A 5,923-nucleotide genomic window follows, 5' to 3' on the forward strand; every position below is an offset into this window, starting at 1 on the left:
TTCAGCCTGACGTCACTTATGAGGGGTTCCGGTACAGATTCTAGACCGGAAAGAGCGTCAGTTGCGGAACAAGACTATCCGGCTAGTTAAAGTCGGATGGCAGCATCATTCAGACGAGGAGACTACTTGGGAGCTCGAGGATACGATCCGAGCTCGATATCCCCATCTTTTCACTTGAGGTATGTGATTTATTTACCGTTCAGCATTTATACTCTACATCTGTTGTTAGTACTTGCTGATGGTAGATAACAAAATTTGGGGACCAAATTTTTATTAGTGGGGGAGAATGTAAAATACCGAAAATAGGCGAATATTAATAAGGGAATTTTTCGGAATTTTTGAAAAATTTTCGGGAATTTTTCGGAGCTCATATGGATGAGTTTGCGGGGATAAAAACGGGGTCCAGGAAAGCCTGTTTAGGCTACCCTGTTTTAACGAGGAAAAGTTTATTTATTTATTTATTTTTCCTTTATTTTTCATTTTCCCTTGTTTTTTTCTCCCGCGCGCTCCCCTCTTTCTCCCCTTGCCGAACCCGACGCCGTGCCCTAACCTCCTCGCGGCCGTTCCTTCTTCCTCACCCTCTGCCCCCCACGGCGACAGCATCCTCTGCCCTAGCCGACGCCACCACCGGTCGATTCCCTTCCTCGGCTTCCCTCCCTCTCGGCGTCGAACACCTCTTCAATTGCTCTTTCCCGAGCCGCACTAGGCGCCGCCACCGCCTGAGGCGAACGGAGCAGCGCCGATCCACCGTCGGCGCGCCTGTACCCTAGCACCGACCGTGACTTCTTCGGCCTGAGCGCCACTTGGGAGTCTCCTTCCAGAACAACGCCGGTGTGGCGTTGTCTTCCCTGTGCCCTAGCGCCGGCAACCATCTTCCCTCTGCTCTAGTTCCGACTCACGGTCGCCGGTGCAAACCTTCGACCAAGGGCCGAGCCGTGCCCTAGATCTGTCCTTGTGTACCACTGCCGACCACCGGATCGGGCTGTTCCAGCCTCTCCACGCCGAGCCCTAGTTTCCCGGCGCCACTCCGATCGTCCTCTGCCCTAGCACTGGTCTGCCAGCCGCCAGCTTGTTATCGACCTGAGTCTCTGGTATTAAGGTTTCCAGCAGCAGCTTCGTCGGGTTCTTGGTCATCGCAGGCGATTAGAGGAAGAGGTAAGGTGCTCAGGTTGTTCTGGGAATTTGGTTGTTGTTTGGATGTCGATTTCTTGAGCTTCATTTTGATCTAGACAGTGCATTGCAGGGCGTGTCTTGATTTCCAATAGCTACCTCTGTTCCGACAGCAAGTTGTCTTTGCTATGGATTTGTTGGGCTGTGGATTAAGGTATGAAGTAGGGAAATTGATTCATGTTGTTGATGAATTAGGTATGTATTGAATTAGGGCTAAATCAAGTAAGATACTATGATTGGTTATTTTATTGCAAGCCCTAATTCGAATGAATTAATTAGAATTGATTGAGGAGTTAAATGATCCAATTAGGGTTTATAATTGGATTTGGATTTATGTTAGTTTCTCGAGGATTTGATTTAGCTAATTAATTGGTATTTAATTAGCTAAATCTGTATACTATGTACTACAGGACTGTGACGCGAGATGAGCAACTCGACGTTGGATTTGGATCGGATACGACCCTTTCTATTGGAGGCGGGTACCTCTTGACTTATCTTTTATGATATTATCTTTGGATATGCATAGTATTTTATAACTACAAGCAATGAACATGTTTGTCTTTGGTATGTCACTGTTTGATATCCATAGCATGTTAGGTTTATCGCCTGTGACGTATCCGTGCTTATATCATGTGATTTATTGCCATGAGTACTGTATTACCATGAGTATCTTAGTTTCTAGAATAAGTGACATACCATGTTTTACCGAGGTTAGGACTAGGTTCTGGACTTTTGGTTTCAGTCATGTGTATCGAGATTATCTGATACTTAGGTTTTATGTCGTGACTGGTTTGTGTACCTCTATTTGTATATCATATATGATTCGTGTACCTAGACCTTAATTCTTGATATGTGCATATTGTTGGTACATATGTTATGGAAGGAGATATGTTTAGGATCTAGGTTGCTATATCATAGAGGACCTGTATGCCCTAGATCCGTGGATTGACCTACTGATACTGTGGTACCCATATTATGTATATATGGATTTTTCTATGCTGATCAGGATATTCCATACTTATTATGTTCAGGACATAGGTTTTTGATATTCTATCTGACCTGTGTACTATAGATTTTGGTATGTGACCATCGCTTTTACAGTACCCATTTTGTATATATGGATAGGGTTATGATGATCAGTTTTTGTTATGCATAGTGACATGCATCATGATTGCATGCTGTGCGATTGTCGGCTCCACTATGGTTGAGCCCATCGCCAGTTACATGTATTGCGCACACCCCCACTCATGGTTTAGTGGTATATCAGGCAGGTGTGTGGCGGTTCTGCTGTTTGGCTTCCCAGCAGTCAGTTCCGCTCTGTTTGGCTCCGCTGGCATTTAGTGTAGCAGCGTAGTAGCCGGCAGACGGTGGACTCTGTTTGGCTCCGTTGGTCAGGTGACTCAGCGTGGTAGCCGGCAGAGATACCTCCCCGTCATCGTGTACCGGGAGTTGAGAGCATTGAGCTCCCCCATTTATGATTTGGGGTCACAGGACAGGAGTACTCCGACAGCATCCCGTCCACTCGGTCACTCATCAGGAGTAGTGACGACAGAGTGCACGGTTGTCACAGCCCTACCCACTCGGTCTCTCCATGGTGTGTGAGATGACTGACTGGCGTCAGGGGTGACCAGGACGCATCATTAGCATCATATGCATTGATGCATTTATATTCTTATGATTGTGTTTGCTGCATTTGGTTGCTGCATTTTGGTTGGATGCATACTTTTGACCTGCATACAGGATTATTGACACTTTCGGTTTGACGACCCTTTTGTCTGGATAGGAGTTCCTGGTGAGTACAGTTTCCTCAGTTACCTTTCAGTTTTGCATATTCCCTATATATGATTAGGAAGCTGTATTCCATGTTTGTTGCTGTTAGATATATCTTACTACTCATGTCCATTGGTATTCGCTGAGTTGTTGAACTCACCCCCGTTGACACTATCTTTTTCAGGTACCAGGTTATTTAGGGTGTCGCTTGGAGCATCCTGTCTGCTGGTCCCCACGTCACATCAGAAGACTTATCGGTTTCACGTATGTTTTGTTTTGTTTTATGTATCAGTTTGTTAGCTCTGTACTCCGGTTTTATTTTTGGAGTGTTGATGTTGTTATGTGGTATTTTATATTTGTTGTTGGTTGTGTAAGCCTAGCCGGCTAGCAGTTTTGTGTTTTGGTTTTGGCACAGCCGAGTGGGCTGCTTTATTTTTAACTGCATGGTTGTGTCAGCCAGAGGCTGAATTTGATATTAACTGCGTGGTGTTTGTTTCCTTTTATTGTTATTATTCCAGCCGCATGTGGCTGAGGTATATAGTGCTTGTAGAAAAGTTTCAGATTGTCCGCCGTACAGGGGAGATGCTGCCGAAATTTCTTCGGACAGAGACTCCTCTGGGGCGTGACATGGGGCCTTTTATAGCTCTCCAAAAAGACCAAATCTATTAGAACCTTCCAAAAATACCGAGTCACCACCCACAAGCCATGGTCGTGCTGGGAAGTATGGCCTGGCTATGTTGCTTCAAGTCGGTAGAAAAGGGGTCAGACATTGACATCCTAGGTGGCAAGATCAGATTGTGCCACTAGCTGAGTCAACAAACATGACAATGCTTGTGGGCATGACCTCTGCGTGTCGGAGGTTGAGCAAGATGGTTCTTAGGTAGGAGAGGGCATGACCGTGCTTGTGGGAATAGCCAGCTCATGTCAGACTCTGTATGTTGGTGCAATGGGGGCCAACAAGAGGGAGGGTGAATTGCTTAAAAAAAACCCCTCTTGTTCTTTTGATTTGATTAGACTATGACAACTAAAATAAATAGAATAATAAAACTGAACAATTAATGAAAAAGAGGCAATTTACTTGGTATTATCTAGGTGGTTGTTAATCCAAGACAATGAAGAAAGCTCCACTAGTTAATCTCGTTTGTTGAAGGTGGAAAAATCTCTTACACTCTTTTTAAGCCTAGAAAATACTAATAAATTGAATACAAGTTTTGTAGTTCAGTTGTTCTAGAATTCCTAGATCTAAGGGTATTTTTATAGCCCCTAAAAAATGTTATCGCAGCTTGAAGATGCCTTTAAAGTGGACTAAGGCGCCTTCCATCAGATAGATTTTATCTGCCGAGGATAAAGCTTTATCCTCAACTAATGGCTAGTCAAGACACCTTCTATATGATGGAAGATACCTTCCATGAGGCATTGAAGGTGCCTTCTAGCCCATTGAAAGTGCCTTCTAGCCCATGGAAGTCGCCTTCCACAAGGCAGACTAAGCTGGTCTCCTTCATGAGTGATTGCCCTTGAACTGAACCAAACTTTGACCTTCTCCTCAAATAGCCTTCTGCCCTGACTTCTCATCCCTCGGACCATCATGTGCATCATTTTCGTCCGCCTGTGTACTCTTCCGCAGTACCTCGTCCTTCAGATGCACCGAGCCTGTCGACTCTCTTCTCGTGTCATCCTTCTCACTAGTTGTATCTTTCATTCGATTTCTTGTGTTCCTAAGTTCCTGCACATTTAGACATAAGGATCAAATACATAGGACCTAACTTAACCTGATTAATCACATCAAAACTAACCCAGATATTTACAGTCTCTCCCTTTTTGATGTGCATTAACCCAATTTAAGTTAGAGTTAAGCCAAAATGAAATAACATAGTAAATTGCAATTATAACTACAAAATTTCAATACAATGAATTAAATAAGTTAATAAAATTGTAAAATAAGTACAAAGTTAAAATTTTTAAAAATTATCCTAACTCCCTCTCAACTCCTTTTAACTTTTACCTATTTCTTCCCCTTTGATCATATAAAAAAATCAAGAAAAATAAAATAAATAGTTAGAAAAATTTGAAATAAATTTTTAGGGATACATAATAATAATTATTAATAGGCTAATAGTTTTCAGAAATAATTTTTAAACATATTCTATTTTTAATAATTAAATTTCTATTTTAAAAAAAGTAATTTTAAAATTATTTTTGATTTTAAAAAAATTGAATTTTTTTGTTAAATTTAAGTAGAATAAGTTAGACCAATAAAAATTTTTTTACAGAAAGATATTATTTAATCAAATAGAAATAATTTATTTTAGTAAAATAACTCATTTTTTAAAATAAATATTAAAAAATATCTTTTCAAGTCTAAAAATTCTGCTAATTTTTTTAGATATGTAAAACATATTGTTTAATATAAAAAAAATAAAAGTTTTAAAATTTTTATTTTCTTTACTTTTTAATATTAAAAATTTACTTTTTGTAAAATAATTCATAATAATTCAGTTAATATTCGAAAAAATTAAAAGTTTTTGTTAAGATAGAGAATATCTTGTTTTATCAAAAAAAAAAAAAAAAGTTTTCAAAAATGAGTCTAAAAATTATTTTTATTTTTAAAATATCATTTTTATTAATAAATTCGTAGAAAATAATTCAACTGAAAAAAAATTTAAAAAATTTTCCCTTAACAGAAATATTGCTATTCTATAAGTATAAAAATTTTGAATAAGAAATTCAAATAGAAAAATTCACTTGAAAAATATTTTTTTAATTAAAACAATTTCTATCCTAATAATTCAAAATTTTTGGGAATTTAATCTAAAAATGATTTTGAAATCCAATATAGGTTTTCATGTACTAAATTTATTAAAAATTTTGGAGGTTTATAATTTCTAAAGATTTTTTGAATTTATCCTTGGTGATTTCTGACGTGCTAGTTAATTCTATCATAATTTTTTTAATTCTCATTTTTGAAACATATTTGAATTCAAAC

At 39.1% G+C, this 5,923-nt stretch overlaps 1 long non-coding RNA gene across 1 annotated transcript; it reads left to right on the plus strand.

Moving 5' to 3' along the window:
* Positions 1–1,061: 1,061 nt before the first annotated feature.
* Positions 1,062–1,621, plus strand: LOC122013349. Its single transcript, XR_006120563.1, has 3 exons — positions 1,062–1,155; positions 1,244–1,324; positions 1,581–1,621. It is a non-coding gene; the product is annotated as an uncharacterized LOC122013349 (long non-coding RNA).
* The last annotated feature ends 4,302 nt before the right edge of the window (positions 1,622–5,923 follow it).

The sequence above is a fragment of the Zingiber officinale genome, chromosome 8B (genome assembly GCF_018446385.1).
Source record: "Zingiber officinale cultivar Zhangliang chromosome 8B, Zo_v1.1, whole genome shotgun sequence".
Classification (NCBI taxonomy): Eukaryota; Viridiplantae; Streptophyta; class Magnoliopsida; order Zingiberales; family Zingiberaceae; genus Zingiber; species Zingiber officinale.